The sequence below is a fragment of the Syngnathus leptorhynchus genome, chromosome 6 (genome assembly GCF_054491065.1).
Source record: "Syngnathus leptorhynchus isolate UIUO chromosome 6, UIUO_Slep, whole genome shotgun sequence".
NCBI classification, from domain to species: Eukaryota; Metazoa; Chordata; class Actinopteri; order Syngnathiformes; family Syngnathidae; genus Syngnathus; species Syngnathus leptorhynchus.
Window position 1 is genome coordinate 17,005,090 of NC_141200.1, and position 26,197 is coordinate 17,031,286.

Here is a 26,197-nt window from a genome sequence, read left to right on the forward strand (position 1 = left end):
CTAAGTCAAAACGCGTTTGGAAACGTAACGTGCATCAGCGGTGCCTCCACAATTCACAATTAGTTCCTAATCCAAACGTAAATCTTCACTGTAGTCTTTTTATGGAATTTAGATATATTGTCTTAATTCCACCTCTAATACTTGCGTGTACTGTTAATTTTTTAAAATTATTAAAATACATTTATTGAAAAGTATTTATTGAACGTTTTTTTTTTTTTTTACATCTCTTCTGTTAAATATGGCCTGAATCTTCACTCTCCACAAACGCGGGGGTGTAGCAGTTGAGTTGCAAATGCGCGTCTCGGGACAGAAACACCAAAAGATCATTTTTCCTCGATTACATGAATTTTGAGATCGCCTGGAGCCAAAATCATAATCATGATTAAAATTTGATAAATCGAGCAGCCCTCGTGGGTGAAATAAGGGTTGTGTATGGGCCAAGTGGGCATGGGTTACAACTGCCTGGACAACACATCTTATTCCCAATCTGCAGTTATTGAAGGGCAGTTTCAGCTATGTGCTGGTGAAGATTGTTTGCATCGCTTATTTCCATGTGCCTTGTCGTTTTCAAGCTCAGTTCTTTCATGTACTAAATGATGACTGTAGTATGTTCCATGTGCTTATGAATATTGTTTTTTCTTCTTCTTCTTGCCACTGTAAATCCATGTGACTCTTGAATGGTTTGTCTTGTGGTAACTCCTTACTTTAGGGCTGCTCAGTTATGGATAAAAATCATAATCACGATTATTTTTGTTCAATCTTGAAGTCCCGATTTGCATGACAATGTTTTTGAAATTGGAACAGCATTTATTGAACATGTTTTGGATGCTATTTATTGAACATGTTTAAAAAACACTCCTGTTAACAGTATTGGGAAAGATAATTTTCTCCACAATTTAGTTCAAAGTTCAGTTCACAAATATTAAAGGAAAAGTTTACAGTTGTCTTCCTCAATCAAAAAAAAAGTTGCTTCGAGCTGTTACCCTCTGGCATTTTATCAGGCGCTATCACCGCACAATTTTAAATACAAGAGTAAATTGCTTGAATCGTATTTTTTAAGTCCTAATGATCATCGTCACGCACACATCTGGGTGTAGTGAAATTTGTCCTCAGCATTTAACCCATCCCCATGTGTTTTTGATCCATCCCCTGGGGGAGAGGGGAGCAGTGAGGCGCTCAGGAACCATTTGGTGATCTAACCCCCCTATTCCAATGTTAAATGCTGAGTGCCAAGCAGGGAGGCAATGGGTCCCATTTTTGTAGTCTTTGGTATGACCCGGCCGAGGTTTGAGCACTCAACCTTCCAGTCTCAGGGCGGACACTCTACCACTGAGCTGAGGCGGACATACTAGAGAATGCCATGAGAAAGTTGAAGGGGGAAGTGTGGGCGTGGATTGTATATAAAAGAACGGGTACATGCATCATGCAACACATCGTTGTTATGACAACAGTAAAAATGGCAGAGACACGCGTATCAAGCACAGTTCAAACTGAAGGCCATCAGCTACGCGGAAGAGCATGGAAATTGAGTAGCCGCGAGAGAATTTGAAATCAACGAATCGATGGTTTGCAAGTGGAGGAAGCTGGAAGACGAGCTCCGACAGGTCAAGACGACGCAGCTGAGTTTCCGCGGACGTAAGGCGAGGTGGCCCGAGTTAGAGGAAAGTCTCGAACAGTAGATCATCGAGAAAGGAACGAGTAGGAGAAACCATTCGACTAAAAGCAGCAACGCTAGCAGAAGAAATGAAAATTTAACATTTTCAAGGAGGTCCGTCTTGGTGCGCTCGTTTCATGAAACGGTGCCATTTTTCCATCCGGACCAGGACTATGTTGGCGCAGCAACTTCCAGCAGATTATAATGAAAAGCTGGCCATCTTCCGCTCCTACTGCAGCAAACGCATTGCCGACAAACACATCCAGCCCAGCCACATCACCAACATGGACGAGGTGCTGCTCACTTTCAACATCCCGGTGAATCACACTGTGGAGAAGAAGAAGTGACATCACATCGGGGTCACCAAGAAATTGTTAGGATATGGATTTTTAGCTATTGATCTGACTCCAAATTGCGATCAACACTTAACACAAATTTCTATGTCCCAATCCACACACTGGCGCACCTAACAATTTTGCGAGTTCGTTCTGTGAAAGAGAAGACCAGTAGATCAATCAGACCAAATTTACCATTTGTTTATTCCTAACAAAGCGCACTCATACAGGCCTGGGTCCCGGGTCCCTCACACTAAAACTCGTGCGTTTATGTGACCACCAAAAGACGACACATTCTTCCGGGTTGCCCAGTTTTAAAGAAACACAATATGAATATTAAAGCATGCAAAATATTGTGTGATGATTGGTCGATGGCCATCTCCTCCCCGTCGAGGTGTCATCACTCTGGTCAGGGGGTTGGGTTTTTTCCTCTCGAAGCCCGACCACCTGGACGTGGTGGTGTTCTTTGTTCTCGTTCCTCACCGACCTTGAGGTGTTATCGTCCGGTACTCTCTTCGTCTGGTACTCCCTTCCCGTCCCGATTCCTATCTTTGGCACATTAGGATTTTTTTTATTTAAATTGTTCATTGGTACCTTTGCAGTTCTTGCTCAATTTGTACAAGGATTATTCTTATTTTTGTGTAATTTCTACCTTTTTCCTGTTCCACAACTCTTAGAAGAAAACAAGTTCATGCAGTGTGCCTGCACATTCCTCACCCCCACCATTCCACACAAGCACTCCAATACTAGATATTATATTAATATGTTTATAAGTTTAACACAACCTTAAAAAATATGTTTGCAAACTGCTGAAAGCACATTTCCCTTTATTCCCTCTCATGACCTCATTTATGAGGTCATCACCCGTTACTCTAGCAAACAGCTACCAGCGCGCTATCGGTCTTTCCTTCCCCCCGCGGCTCATGTTGAGTCACCAGGGTATATTGGCCCATCGGTGGCAACGGGCCAACGGTTTTCTCGATCAACCGGACAGCGAGTGATCTAATACATGGAATACAACAACAACCGCATAACATCATAATTGTACACAAAAATAGCCACAGCAACAAGCACAGACATGATGAGCCCTTTCCAGTTTCCGAACGTTTTCATCCAATCAGACCAAATATCGGTGTGTACTGAATGATCTTTCATCTTTTTGGTCAGTGTTTTTAGTCCTTCCAACGCCTTGGTCAGTCGTCCCCCTGGTGCCGTGTTGTTTGGGATGAAAGTACAACATGCATCACCAAACATTCCACACACACCATGTTCCTTAGCCAATAGCATGTCCAACGCAATTCTTTTTTGGAACGCCATTAATGACGTTGCGGCCAATTGTTCATGAACTGCGGCAAATGATTCAGCTGTATAATTACCCAGTCGTTGGACATTGTAATGAACGTAATTAATACGGTCTACATTTTTATTGGGGGTGATCCATAGGAAGATACTTTCGAATCCCGAGGCCACTTGATTAACGAGTTTATACTCATCTGGTACACCTCGGGGCACTCCTATAGCGTCAATATATGTTGGATCGTCGTCGCTCAACCACGGGGGCAAAACGTCTCTTTTGGCTTGCTTCAGGAGCTCCGCCAATGGGGACTCGAGGTCCCAATTGAGATTCTGTATTTCAAAGGGTACAACCACCACAGGCATTATCAAAGACACAAGGGCACAGATACCTGATGCATTCTTTGGCAAGCGATCATATAATTTGTCATCACCACACCACAACCAGATGTCTGCACGAGAGAGAGGAGAGGTTACAGTCAGTGACTAATTGAATTTGCACCATGTGGAATCTATTGTCCCAATACTTATGCCGGTTCCCTTTAACTTTAAACATGTCATATTTTGTTGAGTCACATGGTTGTCAAAAACGGGCTTTCTTTTTTAGTGAATAATTGTATGCCGTGACTCTCCAATGCCCTCTCAACCGAGGACAAACCAAACTCATTGAAACTAAGCATTGAAAAACCATAAATAAAATAAAACAACCACATTTCTCCATATGTTAACTTCTTTTGTCCATGACATGAAGCAACTACAAACTGTCCATCCTCTTTACATTGGTGAATACATGTCCCTCCTCTGTCTGGTGGTGTTAAATCCAATACTTCCCTTACCTGTTCAATTTGCTTCCTCCACACCCTTCTCTGGTACTTTTCCAATTTGTCCTGTAACGTTTGGTTTGTCTCTGTCCTATTAAACAACGTGATTTACATTTGCCAATTTCCGCTGTCATATCTCTGTCTCAAACCTCCCTGTTCCTCTCGTGAGAGCTCTTCTGTTCTGTTCACCTCAGCTTCATAAACTACTTTCCCTCTGCATCAATATTGTCTATAGGTGGGTGAAATTTGAATCTGGGACGTTTTCTGCTGGATGATCTCATCAATTGTCATCAATGTCCACACAAAAAGACAACTTAATAAAAATAGCACGACTAAAATTAATTCTGAAAAATCCGAAAAACCTTTCGAGCCCTCCCCTTTACTTTTCCGTATTGCTGCTCCTCCGGGACACGGCCAAACAGGAATACCTTCATCCTGACGGAACAAACTCTGGGGCCGGACGTAGGTGTCAGTAGTGATACCACCGGCGTCCTTTGAAATTGAGCTGGGCCGCGTGAGACGTCCTAGCCAAGACACAAAAGGGGCCCTTCCACCTGGGCTTCGTCCACTTTCTGGAGATGACTCTGACGTACACGTGTACATGTGAGCTGTTTTTCCACCGACATGCCTTCCTCCGCCGCAGCGGATTTCTCTCCAATCTGTGCAGAAACACTGGACACCAAAGCAGACAAATAGGACCAGTATGCTGTATGAGACAAATTTGGTACCGTAACATCCTCCGGTGGGACGAGCGTCGTTGCTGGTCCCGGCATTAGACGACCTGTCATCAATTCAAACGGTGCAAATCCAGTGTGCCTGTTAACAGATTGGCGCACAGACAACAAGGCAAGCGGAATCGCTTTGAGCCAATTCATTTTCATTTGAACCATAATTTTGGCCAGTTATTCCTTCAACGTCCGGTTCATTCGTTCAACTTTGCCCTGGCTCTGAGGATGGTAGACACTGCCAAATCGATGCTTCAAACACAAAATTGATTCCACCTTGGCCAAGGCTTTGTTGTTGAAGTGTGTACCATTGTCAGAGCGGATCAGGGCCGGAAAACCATGTGTGGGGATGCAATGGGTGATCAAAGCCTTGATCACAGCAGCAGAATCTTCTTTCGAGCACGGATATGCCTCAGGCCAGCCTGAGTAAACGTCAACCAACACAAGCAAAAAGCGTTTCCCATTCACTCTTGTATACATGTCGGTGAAATCAATGATCACCTCTGCTCCCGGCTACGGGGTCGGCTGAAACAGGCCGAGCTTAGGCTTCAACGTAGGACGTGCATTGAATGTCTGGCAGGACTCACAATCCGAAACAAATTTCCAGACCATGTCCGAGAGTCTGGGATGCCACCAACTTCGAAGATGGATCATCATGGCATGGGGACCCACATGGGAAGTCGTGTGTGCCTGTGACAGGACCTCCGCCATTAACCTTCCTTCCGGAAGAGCAGGCTGGCCTTTGGGTCCTACCCACAAGCCATCTGATCGTTTGACAGCCTTTGCTGCCAGCCAGACCGATTTTTGTTCCGGGGACGTGGCATCCTGGGCGGCACACAGATCGGCATGTGAGAGCGACAGAGGCAAACAGGAGTCGGGGTGTTCCCCGTCCAGATTACTGGACCACAAGACACCAACATCATCTCCAGCAATCCTGTGTCTGCCATGGGTTGTTTCATTTGGTATGCATTCTGAGATTCAGACCAGTACAAATTAGGAATGTGAGTTTTCCGCCAATCGGTCTGTTGCAACAACTGCTTGACCATTGAGCCCAATTGTCTGGCCTCGTGTCCTGGGGCAATAGCCAGCGAAATGTGTGGCACCCCTTTCTCTGTCATTTTGAACCACTGCATTTGTTCATATGTCAGTTCAGTTGCGGCTGCAACTCCCTCTTTACCAATCAAAATACGTGATGAAGTTAAATCCCACATGTGCCCTTCAATTTCTTCAAACAAATCCCGATATATCATCACTTTTTCGGTCATAATATAGAGTGCAATGCAAAGGATTAACAGGTGGGTGGTATGGCGCCAGTGAGCAGATCCAGGGTTTCCACAGCAGGTAGGTCGAGAACACACCACCACCAGCAGGGGTCTCTGGCTCCAGCCTGGCCCAGTAAATGGTTGCAGTTTCTGCTTCTGTCGGTAGGGGCGCCATCAGCCACTGACCATGTTGTTGTATTTGTTGTGAACACTGGATGCTGACGCCATCTGGAAATTGAATAATCACTCCCTCTGGCCCACACCGAATTCTGGCTTCAACGGCTGACAACAAGTCCCTTCCCATCAAATTGATCGGAGTGTCTGTGGAATGGATGTATTTGTGCCACAGTCTACACCCCGTCCGGGTAATCACAGTTTCAAGTGGTTTGGTAAAAGGCAGAGTTTGTGGTTTTCCCGAGAAGCCGACTAAAGTTGTTGTTTTCTTTGACATTGAGGATACAGGAAGGGCAGTGTTTATGGATGAATAAGTTGCTCCTGTGTCCACCAGCATCTGCACAGGTTTTCCCTCCACTGTCACATGAAGCATTGGCTCCGCTGGGCCACTGCTTCTCTAGCTCCCCGGGCAGCCCGATTCAAATTGTCCACACCAGAGATCATCATGTTGGTAGTACTGACCTCCGTGTGTTTGTGGCTGTTGCCAGGGCCGTTCACCAGACGGAGCTGTTCCTGCCTGTTGCATCGGCGCCTCGGGTTGATGTGGCGGGCCTCCGGCTGGGCGGGCGGCTCCGTGCGGTCGATACTACGGGCATTCTCTTGCCCAGTGATCGGTTTCGCCGCAGATGAAGCATGCGTTGGGCGAATGAGGTTTGTATGTTGCCCTCCCCGGGTAAGCAGGTGCATTCCCTCCCCGGCCTCTGTATCCGCCCCGGAACTGGCCCCTTCCACGCCCCACCACCTGAGGAGCCTGAGACATTTGCATTTCCTTTTTCTGTGATTTAGACTGTTTAGCTTCACCATACATTTTTGCCAACTGTAATTTCAACAACTGTTTGGATAATGCGTCTCTCTCGTTATCAACTTTAGCTTGTGACTCAGTGAACATTCTGCAGTGATGCAAAAGATGACGTTTAAATCGTTCCTCGGCACAAACCAGAATGTCAGGGTATGACATTAGCTGCTTCTTCACATCTGGCGGAAGTCCATCCACCAGCACCGTCCGGAAGAGCACCTCTGCCTCGTGCGTGAGAGTCGGATGGCGACCTGTGGTTTCAATCCAACTCTCCACACGTTACATAATTTTGGGCAGGTGACATTTTCACATCATAAGGAAACATAGTGGGGGGCAGATCGGTGGGTTGTGGGAAAGTCATTTTAATGTTTTCAAACAGGGGCGCTGCTACTTGTGGCAAGGGCACCTCCCTCCCCAGTCTCGCTGTGCCTGCTGCTTCCTCAACCGCCTGTAATTGCACTAGGGAGCATGCTCCTGCCAACATCTGGCGCATGTCACCAAGTGTGCAGGTCTGCCCACTCATCAGAGCCAAAAATGTGTTCAGCCACACCTTGCCTCCTCTGCTTTTCTCACATTAACAACACTTTCTACGAGCAGTTTCTTCTGAGTGGCGAACAAAGCTGTTGCAGCTGTTGCCATATTGTGCAAAGAGCGTCGCTCTTCCTCTCTCTCCCTAATGTGCTTCTCGAGCACCTTGCGCTCACGCCAGCCGGCCCCTTTCTGCTCGTCTTCTAAGGAGAGCTTTCTTTTCAGCACCTGACCCTCTTTTTGATGCAATTGCCGTGAGAGACGTTCCATGTCCCAAGTTGTTGAAAAACCCTGAAACAATTTGTCAGCTTCCAATCTCGCGAAGACTCACACGCTCCTTTGCCACTTTCTTTCTGTCAATGCCACTCACAATTTGTGCTACCACATTGCATACATTCTCCATTCATTCCTCTCAGCGCACACACACCTCTCATCACACACACTATCTCACTCCATTCATTCCTCTCAGCACACGCACTACTCTCATCACACACACACACACCAATTTGATTGACTTTGGATATTTTAGCGGTCTGATCTCTCACAGGAGGAACTGTTACCACCGGATGTTTTTGGGAGGCCTCACTTCTCCCAGGAATCTCAAATAACCTGGCTGTTTGAATACGCTCGTCAATGTACCCTTGTCCACCACGACGAAGCTAGGTCCCGGACCTATCCGTAATACGCGTAAGTCCCTGACTTTACCGTACACGTCACACACGTAAGTTCCAAACTTATTCACCGTATGTATCTTAACTTCTTGCACACTTTATTTGATCTGAACAACAGTCTCCTCTTAAATTTCCTCTTTCAATTTGCAGAATTTCGACTTATAGTAACAGGTATTCTGCTTACCTTATCAGTGATGAGCGCTCAGGGTTGAGGAGACGTACCAGCTCAACGTTGTGCACTTTATTCCAAACGGTTCGCCGACCGAGAGACAGCATCCCAGACGCTGTCCGGTGTCCTGGATACAGACCACAAGTTGTCAATTAACCCTTCTCTTGACATCACATCGGGGTCACCAAGAAATTGTTAGGATATGGATTTTTAGCTATTGATCTGACTCTAAATTGCGATCAACACTTAACACAAATTTCTATGTCCCAATCCACACACTGGCGCACCTAACAATTTTGCGAGTTCGTTCTGTCAAAGAGAAGACCAGTAGATCAATCAGACCAAATTTACCATTTGTTTATTCCTAACAAAGCGCACTCATACAGGCCTGGGTCCCGGGTCCCTCACACTAAAACTCGTGCGTTTTTGTGACCACCAAAAGACGACACATTCTTCCGGGTTGCCCAGTTTTAAAGAAACACAATATGAATATTAAAGCATGCAAAATATTGTGTGATGATTGGTCGATGGCCATCTCCTCCCCGTCGAGGTGTCATCACTCTGGTCAGGGGGTTGGGTTTTTTCCTCTCGAAGCCCGACCACCTGGACGTGGTGTTGTTCTTTGTTCTCGTTCCTCACCGACCTTGAGGTGTTATCGTCCGGTACTCCCCTCGTCCCGTACCGTCCCGTACTCTCTTCGTCTGGTACTCCCTTCCTGGGCCTCCCTGTTCCACAACTCTTAGAAGAAAACAAGTTCATGCAGTGTGCCTGCACATTCCTCACCCCCACATTCCACAGAAGCACTCCAATACTAGATATGATATTATTATGATTATAGGTTTAACACAACCTTAAAAAATATGTTTGCAAACTGCTGAAAGCACATTTCCCTTCATTAGGGACCAAGACGATCGCGATACGCACAACGGGATACGAAAAGTCTTCTTCTCAGAACGCGTCATGTGTGTGTATGTTGGTGACTGGTAAAATGAAATAGACATGACAGGGCACTTTAGCGACAGAGATGCTGCTCATTTCTCTAAAATGATCTCGGAGTGCAGCTGTCAATTATATTTGTATTCGACTAATCTACCGATTATTTACATCAAATAATCGGATAAAATATGCATTTGTCTTTTTTTTTTTTTTTTTTAGAAAATTAAGACCTTACTCAAGATTTTGTACTCTTGGATGTATTCTTTACTGCACAACCAACATTGTAACGTTGTAAACGCTCTTTACATGACCATTAAAAGTGCAAACATAAAATACCTGACTAAATTAAAGCTTATACTGTATGTAAAGAAAAAGTGTTTTGCCTTTTTGTCAAGTGACAGCTCAAGCTCAGCTTAAAATAAATAAATAAAAATTCTGGTGTCCATTTTAACATACTCTAACAACATAATGCTAGCACACTATAAAAACTTCAGTCTCAACGATCTTTCACATTCTAAAGCAGGTCACTGCTTGCTGTGCAGAAATGTACATATCCCCATGCTCTGAACTCAGACTGACCCCTCACTTTGAGACTATGATACTTGCTGAAGAAAATGAGTGCTTAGAAGGTATACATGTAACAGGAATAGATAGGAATATCTTAGCCAGCACAGACAAAGTGGGATATTGAGTTTGATTTGTTTTCCACCATGCTAGAGGACATTCCTTTTTTGAATGTGGGTGCTCAGCAAAGTATATCAGTACTTCTCTCTGCACGATCTGTGTCACTACCTCTTCTGAATCTTTTTCATCACTGACGCTAGTCCTTAGAAAAGGACTCCTCTACCCAATTTTAACGTTGCTGAGTTAATTCCAGTTTACCCAGAACTCCAGTCAATCAGATGAATATTTCAGGACAAGAGTGCAAAAGTATGACCTAAAAAATGGGCCAAGATTGGATATACAAAAATTCATAACGCTTTTTCCTGTTCATTTTAGACTATGGCTACTGTTAGCGGAAAGAGGAGGAGTGTGTGGTATTTTTGGGGATCAGTGCTGTACTCTGATTCCCAACAATACGTCTCCTGACGGTCGCCTTACTAAGGCATTGGAGGGTCTGCGCACGCTAAGTAACAAAATGAAGGAGCACTCAGGTGTGGACACCAGTTGGTACTCTGACTGGTTAAACGTCTTTGGCAAATACAAAAGCTTGATTGCATCAGTACTGATTTCTATCGCTGTGTTTGCCGCTATTATGGTGTTATGCGGATGTTGCTGTATTCTATGTATCAGATCATTAACTGTTAAGACAATTGAACGCACGTTGGGGCCACTCCCTCCGGGTGGCCAGTACATGATACACATGATGATCCCTCAAAAGGACCCTCAGGAGGCGGAGACAGCTGTGGCCCTCCGGGAGTTCGGGATGTGAGTATGTGAAGGTGGCCTCAGGGACCTGAGGCCATGAGGAGGGAATGGAATTTTCTACTGATTTTCTACTAGAATTAAATTTTTTACAGATTTTTAATTTTCTACTAATTTTTAATTGTTTACTGATTTTTAGCTTATGGCTATTGATTTTTAGCTCGTGTTTAACAATAAAACAAGGTATTCAAGTGATGACCTCAGTAGTCTGAAGTCATGAGAGGGAATAAAGGAACATAAGAGTTTGAGCTTAAAGTAGTTCATTAGACATCCTGTGTATGAGAGTGTGAAACTGTTAAGTGCTGAGCGTGTGACGGGGGAACAAAATAAGATGTGTGGTGCAAGGAGTGCAAGAATGGAATGTTCAACAAGATAACCCAGAAGCAGCAAGGAGGACGAGATAACCCAGGGGCAGCTGGTGGATAACTGGTGACCCTGTAAGGAAAACTACAACGAGGAGGAGCCAGCAAGTGATTCTGTAGGAGAAGAAAGACCAATGAGAGCAAGCTAAAGTTAACTGCAGTATACACATAGCCAATAGAATAATGCCAGAATGCCTTTGTTGCTGTGCCATTTGCATATTGTGTAGTATAACTCATGGCTGGGCAACTCGGATAGAGAGTACGTCTGCTGGTGGCAACAGAGGCGTACAGAGCTGTATTGAGAGGGACCCGAGACCCAGGTGCTTGTATGAAGATCTGTGTGTTAGGAATAAATCCACTCGTGTGTGAAAATGCCGGCTTCCTGATACCTTTCTATTGCAGAACGAGCGCGCATATTGTTGGATGAGTGGCAGTTGGGTAAGGTCACAAATTGGAGTCGGATTAGTAACTTGAGTTTATGTTGATTTAGAAATAAATTCCAACACTACAATGGACTTTTTTGTGCGTCGTGGGGTGCTACACGTCCAAGCCATTTTTTTTGTAGGCCGAGGTCAAACAATTATCTCTGGTATCTCTTGGTTTTTAATGTTTCAGTCTACGTGGTGCTCAAGAGTTTTTTTTTTTTAATCATTCATTACTACAAAATGTCAGAAGTTTCACCAGGATGGTGAGTTTTTGTGAATGTTTAGGCTGTAATGCGTACCTACGGAAAAAAAAATAAAGGATAAGAATTCCTGCAAAAAGGATAGGGACCTTGCAGTGATTGCTACTTGGGCTCTAATAAACCTTATTTGATTGAGAATGATTCTACTGGCATGTCATCCTAGGACATATAATACTATGTGGACCATAAAACAGGCGCTCCCTTTACCCAGCAAGACCTCAATGTGGGACCTCTGGAAATACACTTTAAAACAAACATTTCAATCCCGCTTCTCAATGTAATGGGGGTCAGATGATGATCTTAAAATATTGGTCAGCGAGAACATACAGAAGAAGTACCGTAATTTTTGGACTTTAAGTCGTGTTTTTTGTCAAAGTTTGGGTGGGGTGGGGGGGGGGGCGACTTATACTCAGGAGCGACTTATATGTGATTTTTTTCAAAAATTTTCAAAATTCAAAAATCCGCGATGTAGTGAAACCGCGATAAACAAACCGCGATGTAGCAAGGGATTACTGTCATTTGAACTGCAAGTGACGTCACCCGTGCCGCGCGGTGGTTGTTTACATAAAGGGCAAACGATTCGATCACGGTATGACGAAGTTGACGAAGGGCCCCACGTACTACTAGCATCATTAGCGGCTTTGTTTGGAAGTGACACAGAGGTCGAAGAGTTTGAAGGATTTAATGATTTGGAGTGACACAGAAGGTTTGAAAAACTATTATGGCTTTTACGCACGCCTGATCCTTCTCGACGGGAGCTCTCTTTCACCTCTGTGGATGGAAGTCGGGGGCCGGCGCTCACCCGGGTGGCTGTCCGAGGACGGTGGATGGGGCTCGGACATGGCTTTTACGCACGCCCGGTTCTATTCTATGGAGCTCTCTTCCACCTCCGTGGATGGAAGTCGGGGGCCAGCGCTCGGCCGGGTGGCTGTCCGGGGACGGTGGATGGGGCTCAGACATGTCTTTTACGCACCCCCGCTCCTATTCTATGGAGCTCTCTTCCACCTCCGTGGCTGGAAGTTCAGTAGTTGTTGGCTTGTTGAACTCTTGTTTTGTTAAACAAAGAGCCGTTTACCAAACCCACGTCATTCCTGGTACAACGCTACAATATAGTTATATACTAGATCTCTGCAGCGCACGCGCGGCATTGTTGACATAAAGAACGAGGAATTTGATCGATGGATTTAATGATTTGGAGCGACACAGATGGTTTGGTAATATTGTTGTAATATGATAGTTATTTGAAATATACTTTATATATCGTTATATGGGTCTGTGGAATAATTAGAAATGCAACTTACAACGGGTCCGACGTCAGCATATGCGGAGCATAGGCGGCATTGTTTACATTCAGCAAGATCGATGGATTTAATGAATTGGAGTGACACAGATGGTTTTATAAACGTGTTATTTATGTAATACTTACTTGAATAACTCTGAATGTTATGTCAGGCCCGTTCTCAGCTCCTCGTTTGTGTATATGTCACGTTAACATACCGTATCGTTTCGCCTGTTCTTGGTGGTTCATGTCTGTTTTTGGTGTTGGATTTTGACAAATACATTTGCCCCAAAAGTGCGACTTCTACTCCGGTGCGACTTATATAGGTTTTTTTTTTTCACTTTATTGTGCATTTTATGGCTGGTGCGATTTATACTCCGGAGCGATTTATAATCCGAAAATTATGGTAGTTATTAAATTCCTCTGCAATCATAGTAAGATCATTTATAGTTATGTTATTACTGTTTAGAAAATAAGGATACTCTGGCTTTCCAGTTCTGTTTTTAATAATCTTATTTAACACTTTCCATATATTTCTTATGTTATTCTTGTTATCCTCCAGTATTTTGCTATAATAGTTCATTTTACTGTTTCCCATTATTTTAATCAATTTATTTTTGTAGGTCTTATATTTTAATTCAGCGTCCTTTGTTCTTTTCTTTAAGAAACTGTTTAATAGTAGGTTTTTCTTCTTGCAAGCATTTAAGATTCCCTTTGTCAACCATGGTTTTTCCACTGAATTTTCTTTCCAAGAGGACAGTTTTTATTATAAAGTCCGGATACAGTGGCCACGAATGTGTTACATGCTTGATGTACATTCATCCACATGTACCTTTTTCCAGTCTTGTTTTAAAATAATATTTTTAAATGAGTTAACTGAATTAACAGAGTTCATTCTACACATTTTAAAAGTTATAGCATCCTTTTTTTTTCTTTGTACAGTTCTGGATCACTGAAATCACTGACAGGTGGCCGCTTGAATCATTTATTATCAGTCCAGTTTTTACTTTCTTTTCAATTACATTTGTAAATATATAAATTATTGTGGCACTGTGAGATGTGATTCTAGTCGGACGGGTTATATCGGGGTAGAGACTCATACTGTACATTAAATTTATAAATTCTGTTATTGGAGTCAGGTCAAGCGGGTTCATTAGATCTATAGTTTAATCGCCACAGACAGAAACCATTTTCGTATTAATTTTTCTTTCATACATTCCTGATAGTAATTCACTAAATGTCTCAATACATGAACCTGGACATCGGTATACACAGCTTACCAGTATGTGTTTAGTTGATTCCATTTCTATTTCAACAGTAATACATTCCATGATATTATCTATTGCTTGAGACGTAATTCTCACTATCTTACACTTATAGTTTTTGTCTCTGAATATAACAACTCCTCCACCTCTTTTTACCTTCCTATTTAATGTATAACTCTCATACCCCTCTATGTCAATCTTTTCAGACTGAATCAGGTTTCAGATATGGCAATTACAGTAAGAGGGTTATTCATATCTTTTAAACATTGTTTGATCTTAGAGATGTTTGCTTTCAAGCTTCTACTATTAAAATGTATTATTGATATTGCTCTATTTGTTGTTACATTCTTGATAAATTGCTCTACAGTATAGTCTTTACAATTCCTTTGAGTGTAGTTAATAAGGAAGTTATTCACAGGATCAATATTGTTCTCTATGACATATTTCTTATGTTCAGTGAAATCAAATGTTTTTAAACCAAGTTCTTCATATTCAGTTATCAGTGCTTGTTTTTAAACACACCAGTTGGAGAAGAAAGGCATTTATCAATACTGTTCATGATGGGTTGATATTTCACTAAGTTTTTACCTTCCATGATCTGAGAGTACCACGACCTTAGGTTCAATAGAATGATGTACAGATTACTGATCTCCTTTGTACCTCAAGGTGTACCCCTAAGTTTCTCTATGGCACTGATACAGAGACCATAAGTACTTTCTGCTGCCCCAACAGGTTTGATGAACACCTTAGAACCAGCAGTCCAAGTGGACTGTATTATACTATTTTTCTTAAGAGCTCTTGATTTCTTAGTTATTTCACCATTTTTCTTGGTGAGGTGTTCATTTTATGTATACATTTGTGCCTTTTAGTTTTCTACCTTGTTTAGCAGATTTATCTTATTTTTCCCGTTTGTGAATCGAACAATTATAGATTGCATGACAGGCTTGTCTTTTAGACTCTTGGTTGGCAGAGTGTGGCATGCCTCAATGTTGTCAATGTCAATGACAATGTCTTTACTCTAGACTCTAGAGTTCCTAGAGCCTCAGTTTCCTCCAACAAAGCAACAAACTGTCTGTGATTTAAAGCTCCTGCTGATGAAATTAACTATTTTAGTGACAGCATCAACGACATGTTTCATTTTTAACAGTCTTACACAACACTTCCTGATGTATGATACAATGCAAAAATGTCACTTTCTGATCAGGGTTAATTTCTGTCACTTTATCCTGCATTCTCTTTAAAAGTCCAACATTTTTCCCCTGTCAGATTTGGACAGCCATCTGTTGTCACACCTGCAAGCTTGTCCCATTTCAGTCCTAAAATGTCCATACAGGTAAATAAATACCTCTCTGAACAAGTCATTACCGGTGGTTGTCCCTTTAATTGACTGCATGGCTGCCAACGCCTCCGTTATTTGAAAGTCTGCGGTTATTCCACGTAAGAAGATGAGCAGCTGGGCAGTGTCACGTACATCGCAGCTCTCATCCAAAGCCAGAGGAAAAAAGTCAAAGTCGGCCGCTCTGTTCTTCAGCTGAAGTTCTAAGTTCCCCGCGATGTCCTCAATCCGCCTCGTTACAGTGCGTCGGGAGAGTGAAACGTTCTCAAATGCGCTTTTTTTCTCTGGGCACATCAGCGCAGCAGAGTCCAATAAGCACTCCTTGATAAACTCTCCGTCGGAAAACGCCTTACTTTTTCTGGCGATTTTGTGAGAAATGACATAACTTGTCCTGACGGCTGCATATCTGGGAGTGTGAAGTTTCGTGAAAAATCCTTGTTGGGTTTGTAGTTTTGCAAGCAATGCATCACTCCCTTGCACGCTCTTCACCAGACAGATTTCTGTATTTATCTTCATGCTTGGTGGTGTAGTGGCGATTCAAATTATATTCTTTAAACACAGCAACCTGTGTACCACAGACTAAGCACACTGCTTTGCCTTTAATTTCTGTAAAGAAATATTTGGAAGTCCATGTTTTGTTGAAAATACGGCATTCGTTATCAACTTTTCTTTTCTTGGGGTGTGCCGACATCTTGGGGATAACCTGGCGAACAGCATCACCTTCACTCACACACGTGTATACGCGAGTGAAGGTGCTACGTCTACGACGTGCATACGTAGCGACGTAACGCTTTTCAAAATAAATTTTCAAAATAAAAGTTTAAAAAAAGTTTAGTATTTAGTAAAAGTATTTATGATGTTTATGATTGGCCTCACGCGGGCCGGACAGGGACGTACAAAGGGCCGGATGTGGCCCGCGGGCCTTAATTTTCCCAGTTCTGCTCTAGAGGAAAGTTTTTACCTGCTCCTCAGTTATGTCCTCGTGTTCAGTATTGTCCTCAGAAGCAAGGCCTTTCACAGCCTGCTAATAGCTCCGTGGTTTGATCTTTAAACCTGTGATGATGACATCGCTCATTCTTGAATACTGCTCCAAACTGTCGAATCTATTTTCCAGGCTGACAATTTTTTTATCTTGTTCAATGTTTAATTGTTTGAGCTGCTTCACCTCCCTCATCAGCTCTGTAATAATTGCCTGTTGCTTCATTATGGTAACCACATTTGAAGACATCACTTCCACTGATAACTTCAGCTCCTCCATGTCCTTCTGAAGCACTTTCTTGGCCATCCCGGCTCTGCTGATCAAGACCACTGGGCCTGGAGACAGCTTTCCTCCTGGGGCTATCTAGACAGCTGACAGCGGCTATCTAGATTCTCGTGGACCAATTCAGGATGAGGGAACTGCAGCGGATTACCCTCCTCAAAGACACTGCCAGGACGAACGAGGGCTCCTCCGACAGCTCTTTGCTTTGGCCTGGACATCCACTGTTTGATTTCCATATTATGTATTTTATGTGCCCTCTTTGCATCCTGGTGATCCTGAAAGGGGGGCCCTACCATCTGTGGTCCCTTCTCAAGGTTAGGGTTAGGGTTTTCCCCTGGTAGGTGTTTTTCTGAGTTTTTCCTTGCCCTTTTGGGGGCTCAAGATCAGGGGATGTTTTGAGAATAATTGTCAATTGTTTGTCTATGTGAAGCCCTTAGAGACTGCTTGTGATTTAGGGCTATACAAATAAACTTGACTTGACTTGAGGCTGATGGTTCTATCCCTCTCAGCCTGATGGTAGCTCTCCTCCTGGGGCTGGTGGTACTAGCCCACTCAGCCTGGTGACAGCTCTCCTGGGGCTGGTGGTGATAGCCCACTGGGCCTGGTGGTGGCTGTCTTCCTGGGCCTGGTGATGGTAGCCTACTGGACCTGGTGGTAGCTATCCTCCTGTGGCTGGTGGTGCTACTCTACTGGGCCTCGTGGTAGCTAGCCTCCTGGTACCTGGTGTTGGCTGGGCTCTTGGGGGGGGGGGGGGGGGTAGCTGTCCTCCTTGGGCCTGTTGGTGGCTGACAGCTGCTAGCCTTCTCCTGCCTGATGTTCAGTCACTCTGCTGATTTCAAGTCCCTCCTTGAGTAAACACGTGTGAGGTGGAATTCAGTTCTTGAAAAGCTGCTGCGTGGCGAGCGTTAGCTGTGTGGTGAGCATTAGCTGCGTGGCGAGCGTTAGCTGCGTGGTGAGCGTTAGCTGCGTGGCGAGCGTTAGCTGCGTGGCGAGCGTTAGCGGTGAACTACACTGTGGACTAATCTTCAGTCAATTACCTGGCACATAGAGACACAAGGAGTGAAATGGACCGACGCTTTTCACAGAATTCAAGAGAATGGCTTCCAACACCATCAGTGACCCCAATGCCAGGTCTTTTGATCACTTTCGCTTCATGAATTTCTTGCCAACAACAATGGGTGCTGAAGAGGGCCTTCGTTCTTTGACAGCATCAACTATTGTTAAGTTAGATGAGGAGGCATATATATTGTCTCGTGATGGAGCAGTGATGAGAATGGCAGGAGGCTGTGAGTCAGAATCTGAGGACTCAGTTTGGGTCTTCGATGAAGATAAAGGCATCTCTGAAAACCAAGAGACACAAAGTAAATACCCCTTCACACCAAAGCAAAATGTAGCATAATAAAGTTATTCATCTATAATTTTATTACTCTTATGGCTGAGGCATTCACATGTGATTTTCTGCACCATTAACCTCCGTTAACTTCCACTATCCATCCAGCCTCCCTCATCAGCACCTTACGTATACACTCTCACTGTGGGCAACTCCAGAATGGAAGAGAGTCCAACCCCTCTTGAGAGGATTGGTACCAGAGGTTAAACTGTGTGCGGAGGTGTTGGAATAATCTCGGGGGAAGCCTTGGCCTGCCAGACCAGGAGGCCTTATCTTTATGAGTTTACGACTCTCCTTTAAACTAAATGCTTTCTATTTGGTTCAAGGAATGTCTTTTGATCCCCGTCAGCCTTATGTTTCCTTCCTGTCCTTATGTTACTTTTGTGTTTGTTTTGTAAGGAGCCTTCACTAACAATGAGCAGAGCTTCTTTGCATAGGCGAAATGTTCTTTGTCAGTTTAAAGGGACTTCATTCCTTTTAGTTAACTGTTAATTGTAGATGATCAAAACTGGTGATATATAGTTTGAAGTAGTCACATTAAAGTTATCCCATATTTACTCAATGTTCGTTTAAGGAACTGTATATCAGTTACCGCACATTTACTTAATATGTGTTGAAATGTTTAAGTAGGGTTAGATATTATTATTATTATGTGTTGTGTTAGTTTACTAAGAAGATAAACTTAGCGAGGGTTTAGTTGCATTGTTCCACAGGTAAGCGGCATTCAACGTGCTTCAAGTTATCTGATCACAGTCGAGGAGGAGTCGGCCACCCATGGAGAGGACAACTGGTTGGGGGAAGAAAGCAGACTCTGCAGTCCCAATGCGGGGGTCGAGGGCCGTCGAGTGCTAGATCACACTACACTACATTCTTTAGCTAATCAGCGTTGCTACAGCCACTATCTCCCCTCCCTTTAGTGTAGCAACGCCTCTGTAACCAGGGCAACCAAGACATTAAAAAGAGGAGCACGTGGAGGAGGAACTCAGAACGGGTGGAGATTGTAACTGAGCTTCCTTTCTCTATCGTTCTCCTCGCGAGTAAACTCATCCTGGTTGTCTTCTCCTCTTCGTTCCAGCATGTGATTTAATGTCTGATCATATTCAGACCCAACAGGAGGCAAGTCTATTTCTAGCCTGAACTTTTCTGCCTCGCACATCAAATCAGGCTTTTTTCCTGCTAAAGAGGTGACATTCCACGCCCCTCTAGTCAGCTTTTGAAGCAGGAAATCGGACCACCAAGGTCCCTGCCCAGCTCACCCAACCCCTATGGTCCCTGACACATGTTATATCATATTTCATTATTTTGGAAAAACAAGAAAAAATGTTTTTCCTTCTGCCTACTCACACCAATCTGGTTGAATTTTATGTCACAATATCAAAGTAGCAATGTGTGTTCTGATTTTTGTCATTTGCTTGTTTTCCGAAATCACTGAAGTACGGCTTAGGCAATTATACTATGTGGCCAGTGATATTGAACGTGAAAATTATCCTTGTCCTTGAGTGATTGCACAAAGTAGAGGAGAACTGACAGGGGGAGGGGGTACCCACCGGTTGGGGGTCTATACAATTTTCAACTAAACTTCCAGTCAAAAGGTGATTACCTCAACATAAATTTGAGAGGGGGGGGGGGCTTTCAGCTGAAGTGCAACGTTCCAGGCATTGCAGTGTTAATGCACTGCTTATGAGCCACCCTGTATTTCTTTTATGTGTAGATTGGCTCCTCAAATATGCTAAACCAACTTTTAGAAAGTTTTAGCCATGTTCATGTCAGGTGCCTGTGAGACCTGCCACTCAACCATGCCCTCCTAATCAAGAAATCACCCACACCTGTCACTGGCTTGTGAGTCTTCCTATTTAAACGCCACTATCCAGTCACTCATTCTCGTCAGTCTGTCCCGTGATGCCACTCAATCGCTCACTGCTGTCATTCTGTCTGACTCCCATTACCGACCCGGCCCATGTACGAACCCGTCTAGTAGTGATGGGTCATTGAGGCGTCGTGTATCGTTTCGACACAATGCCAAACTGTATTGACACTATCTATTGACACTGTGTCGCTGACTGCTGACACTTGCTGGACCTTAAAAATACCACAGGCAACCTAGAAGGCCGACTCGACTGACACTGATTTGATGACCTAGAAACATTAAGTAGTGTGAAGGTGAAGGCATCATCATCATAATAAATTTACCATTTTTATTTCTCATTTAGCTCAGTTAGTAGAGAATGGCACATTCAACACGAGCCATTTCCCCGAGCGGATTCGAATGTGACATTGGCCGTTATTTTTTATTCATTCATTTATTTATTCATTTAATTTTTATTTAAAAATATCATTTTACAAATTTATTTCATTCAACATCATCATCATAATTTATTTACCATTTTGTTATTTAATCATTTTATTTCTCAGGATTTAGCATGATTCCACCGCTCCAATAGCAAGTTACTGTTTTGCTCAGTAAGTAGAGAATGGCACATTCAACGTATGCCATTTTGCTGGGTGGGTTCGAATCTCACTTGGCCGTTATTTTTCATTCATTTATTTTTTATTCATTCAATTTTAACACATCATTTTAATAATTTATTTTATTCAACATCATCATCATAATTCATTTACCATTTTTATTTCTCATTTAATAGCATCATTCCACCGCATCAACAGTAAGTCACTGTTTAGCTCAGTAAGTAGAGAATGGCACATTCAACATGAGTTATTTTGCCGAGTGGGTTCGGATCTCACTTGGCCGTTATTCTTTATTCATTCATTTAATTTTAACACATCATTTTAATAATTTATTTTATTCAACATCATCATCATAATTAATTTACCATTTTTATTTCATTTAATCATTATTTCGAGTCCCACAATAGTGTGAAGTGTCTTCGCCTTCACACGCAATTTCTCCAGGAATTGCCAATTCTAGTTAGTGTGAAGGCGAAGGCCTTCACACTGGTCTTCTACTTTAATAGTTCATAGTTTAATACTTCATTCCACCGCATCAACACTAAGTCACTGTTTAGTTCAGTTAGTAGAGAATGGCACATGCAACACAAGCCATTTCCCTGAATGGATTCGAATCTGACATTATCTGTTATTCTTTATACATTTATTTATTTATTCATTTAATTTTAATTTAAAAATATCATTTTAATAATGTATTTCATTCAACATCATCTCATCATAATTAATTTACCATTTTTATTTTTAATCATTTTATTTCTCAGGATTTAGCATTATTCCACCGCTTAAATAGTAAGTCACTGTTTTGCTCAGTAAGTAGAGAATGGCACATTCAACACTTGCCATTTTGCCGAGTGGGTTCGAATCTCACTTGGCCGTTATTTTTTATTCATTCATTTTTTATTCATTCAATTTTAACACATCATTTTAATAATTATTTTATTCAACATCATCATAATTTACCATTTTTATTTCTCATTTAATAGCATCATTCCACCACACAAACAGTAAGTCAGTGTTTAGCTCAGTAAGTAGAGTGAGTCACTTTGTCTAGTGGGTTCGAATCTCACTTGGCCGTTATTCTTTATTCATTCATTTAATTTTAACACATCATTTTAATAATTTATTTCATTCAACATCATCATAATTAATTTACCGTTTTTATTTCATTTAATCATTATTTTGAGTCCCACAATAGTGTGAAGTCATTCTCAACATTCCCCAACTTCCCACTTCCCCAAAATTCCGCATTTTCAATTTTGAAATTCCACCAAATTCCCCAAAATTCCGTTTTTCACCTCTAGTTTCCACATTTATCAACCGATTCAACCCATTCCAGCTTTCAACTCTTCATATTCTTCCACGCTATTCCCCAAATTCCCACTTCCCAAAAATTCCGCATTTTCAAATTTGAAATCCCACCAAATTCCCCAAAATTCCGTTTTTCACCTCTAAATTCTACATTTTTCAACCGATTCAACCCATTCCAACTTTATTCACCTTATGCTTCCCATATTCACCCCCTTGACCCCCACTTCCACTATGTGGCGCCCATCTTGGATTGACCCTAAAGTGACCCCAATGAGCCCTGATTGGACCAGAAGTGACCCCAGGGACCCCGGAAGTGACACCCACTTTTTTTTTCCCCTGTCATGTAGTGACCCCCAATGAACCGGAAGTGACCTCAGGCAAACCGGAAGTGGCCCCCAAAAGACCGGAAGTGACCCCCCCACAATGAACCGGAAGTGACCACAAATAGACCGGAAGTGACCTCAGTTAAACCGGAAGTGACCCAAAATGAACCGGAAGTTACCCAAATAAACTGGAAGTGGCCTACATTGAACCGGAAGTGACCCACATAAACCAGAAGTGACCTCAGCTAAACCGGAAGTGGCCTAAATTGAACTGGAAGTGACCCAAATAAACCGGAAGTGACCTCAGCATAAATTCCACATTTCCAAATTTGAAATTCCACCAAATTCTCCAAAATTCTGTTTTTCACCTCTAATTTCCGCATTTTTCAACCGATTCAACCCATTCCAAATTTCAACTCTTCATATTCTTCCTCCCTATTCCCCAAATTCCCACTTACCATAAATTCCACATTTTCAAATTTGAAATTCCACCAAATTCTCCAAAATTCCGTTTTTCACCTCTAATTTCCACATTTTTCAACCGATTCAACCCATTCCAACTTTCAACTCTTCATCTTTCTCCTCCTTATTCCCCAAATTCCCACTTACCAAAAATTCCTCATTTTCAATTTAGAAATTCCACCACATTCTCCAAAATTCCCCTTTTCACCTATAATTTCTACATTTCTCAAGTAATTCAACTCGTTTCAACATCATTTGGGAGCATTCCCCAAAGTTATTCAACCATTTCGCCTTCACATGCAATTTCTCCAGAAATTGCAAATTTTAGTTAATTTAAGTAATTATATTTTATATTGTATTCTTTCACATATTCATTTAAATTGAAAATATATTGTATTTTTTTGTTACAGTCAATCAATAATGTAAACATGTAACATAACATGAAAATCTAAGTGAACGTGTTGCGAAAGAGGATGCTTGTGCACTGGGATTTTTTTTTTTTCACAATTTTTAGTAAAAACAAGTTTTTCAAATGTTTTTAAATTGAGCCTGTTGCGCTTTTTGGACACAAATTCTCCCGCCGTTGAAAACACCCACTCACACGGCACAGATGAGGCTGCAGTGCAGTCTTTTGATTGTCCCAGTATCTGACGGGGCTGCTCCATAATTTTTTATAACTTCGAGGATGAACTGCAAAAGATCAGATATTGTTTTAGCAGATCCATCCTGTTGACAATGCAATTCCTTGACAGACTATACTGCTGCTCGTTCGGTCACGTGACCTTTTTAAAGCGTTACGCGCACCGACACGGGGCTTCTCTCTTTGAGCTCGACACATGCGTCGATGCATCGGTGTTGCCGGACCAATCACTACCGTCTAGCCCTGCTTGCTACCCGTCCTGACCACCTGCCCGTTACTGACCACGTCTTGCTTGCTGCCTGTCGTGACCACCTCTCCGTTACTGACCACATCTTGCTCGCCACCTGTCCTGACCGCCCGCTCGTCCCCCACCATGCTTCTCCGCTACGCTCTGCTGCCTTTCCCACCAGCTCACCGCCAGCCAAGTGACGTCAGCGGCGCGGCAATTGTTTACATAAAGGACAAAGATTCGATCACGTGATGACGAAGACGACGAAGGGCCCCAAGTACTACCGGCATCATTAGCGGCTTTGTTTGTAAGTGACACAGAGTACAAAGAGTTTGAAGGATTTAATGATTTGGAGTGACACAGAAGGTTTGAAAAACTATTATGGCTTTTATGCACTCCCGGTCCCACTCTATGGAGCTCTCTTTCACCTCTGTGGATGGAAGTCGGGGGCCGGCGCTCACCCGGGTGGCTGTCCGAGGACGGTGGATGGGGCTCGGACATGGCTTTTACGCACGCCCGGTTCTATTCTATGGAGCTCTCTTCCACCTCCGTGGCTGGAAGTGCCACCTCCGGGGATGGAAGTTCACGCCGCCACACGCCTGGAAGTCGACGTCGGTGCTTGGGGCCGTGTGGCGGTGAAGCATTTATGTTATAGTTATTTGATATATTTAATTTCGTGTAGCAACTTTTTTATGTTTTTATCGTTACAGTTCAGTAGTTCAGTAGGCTCGTTGAACCCTTGTTTTGTTAAATAAAGAGCCGTTTACCAAACCCACGTCTTTCCTTGTACTTTGTCTAGATCTCTGGAATAACGACGAGGCTCACGTCAGGGCGCACGCGCTGCGTTGTTGACAAAGGACGAGGAATTTGATCGATGGATTTTATGATTTGGAGTGACACAGACAGTTTGATAATATTATTGCTTAGATAATAGTTATTTGATATGTAATTTATATATCGTTATATGGGCCTGTGGAATATTTTGAAGTGCAAGCACCGTCAGCGGCATTGTTGACATAAAGGACGATTGATGGATTTAATGATTTACAGTGACACAGACGGTTTCATAATCGTGTTATTTATGTAATAGTTATTTGAATAACTCTGAATGTCACGTCAGGCCCGTTCTCAGCTCTTCGTTTGTGTTTATGTCACGTTTGCATACCTATCGTTTAGCCTGTTGTTGCTCGTTCATGTCTGTTCTTGGTGTTGGATTTTGTCGAATAAATTTCCCCCAAAATTCCCCCTTGTCAGCTTGCCTCGTAGTCCTGCTCTGCCGGCATTCCAGACCTCCTTGTTTCCTTTAAAATGTCCCCAAAATAAAGAGCCCATGTTGCATTTGGTTGTCTTGCCTCGTTTGTGACCACAAAATGAAGTGCAAACCAGAGATCCTACTTATTCTGCTGACACAAACAAAGTTGAGGAGTGGATACATTGCAGGAAATTGAGATAAAGCCTGATTAGAAATTCAAGATTCAAGAATTTTTATTCGTTAACGTGGCTTGGCATTATCTTGCTGAAATAAGCAGCGGCGTCCATGAAAAACGTCCCTTGGATGGCACCATATGTTGCTCCAAAATCTGTAAATATGTACTTTTCAGCATTTATGTTGCCTTCACAGAAATGTAAGTCACCCATGCCATGGGAACTAATGCATCCCCATACCATCGCAGATGCTGGCTTTTGAACTTTGCGTTGATAACAAGATTCAAGAGTTTTTATTCGCCATGTTTGAGCGTGCCAAACAAGGACTTTGACTTCGGTACATCACAAGCCTCTGTTCAACATTTTGGTGACTCACAACACTCAGGACATGTGAAAAATGACAAATATTCTCAAACATCTCCTGATCTTAAACTCCCAGGAGGGCAAGGAAAAACTCAAAACTCGAACTAGGGGAAATGAGAAACCTTGAGAAGAGACCACAGATGGGAGGGTCCCTCTTCCAGGATGACCAGAGCTGCTCTTACAGCACTAAGCCAATCATTGGCAAGGATACAGATCGACATGTTCCCATTGGTCTCTAATAGTGTAAAGTCATATAGGTAGACAAAGCCCTGCGCTCCATGTGACGCCGCAAAAAGCCGCGATGCCCTGAATATATCGGCAATATTTGTTTTTTGAAAAATCCGCGATGCACTGAGGCCGCGATAGGTGAACCGTGAGGTTTTACTGTACACCGCCTGTCACGTCCGCCAGCCGCATCCCAGCGACGCCAGCGCTCCAGCCCGATCACCACTCCAGCCCTCCATCTTCCCCTTTAACAATAAAGTCTGTGTCACTCTGCAATTGGTTGTACTGTCTGATTCGTCCCAGTTAAAATGCTCATTTCTCACCAAAACACCCCTAAAGTGGTGCTTTCTGCCATTCACCCATCTTGTAGCAGTACTGCCCATTCATAC

The 26,197-nt window shown here is 43.0% G+C and overlaps 2 long non-coding RNA genes across 3 annotated transcripts; one reads left to right on the forward strand and one right to left on the reverse strand.

Moving 5' to 3' along the window:
• Window positions 1–829: 829 nt before the first annotated feature.
• On the reverse strand, window positions 830–23,910 carry LOC147056204 (uncharacterized). Of its 2 annotated transcripts, XR_015066406.1 has the most exons (4): window positions 23,528–23,910; window positions 15,746–18,317; window positions 8,444–8,555; window positions 830–4,919 (listed from the first exon to the last, which is right to left on the reverse strand). It is a non-coding gene; the product is annotated as an uncharacterized LOC147056204 (long non-coding RNA). The 2 variants fall into 2 exon arrangements; XR_015066405.1 differs by lacking the exons at window positions 15,746–18,317; window positions 23,528–23,910 and adding an exon at window positions 8,780–10,147.
• LOC147056205 (uncharacterized) lies at window positions 23,783–25,133 on the forward strand. Its single transcript, XR_015066407.1, has 2 exons — window positions 23,783–24,430; window positions 24,595–25,133. It is a non-coding gene; the product is annotated as an uncharacterized LOC147056205 (long non-coding RNA).
• The last annotated feature ends 1,064 nt before the right edge of the window (window positions 25,134–26,197 follow it).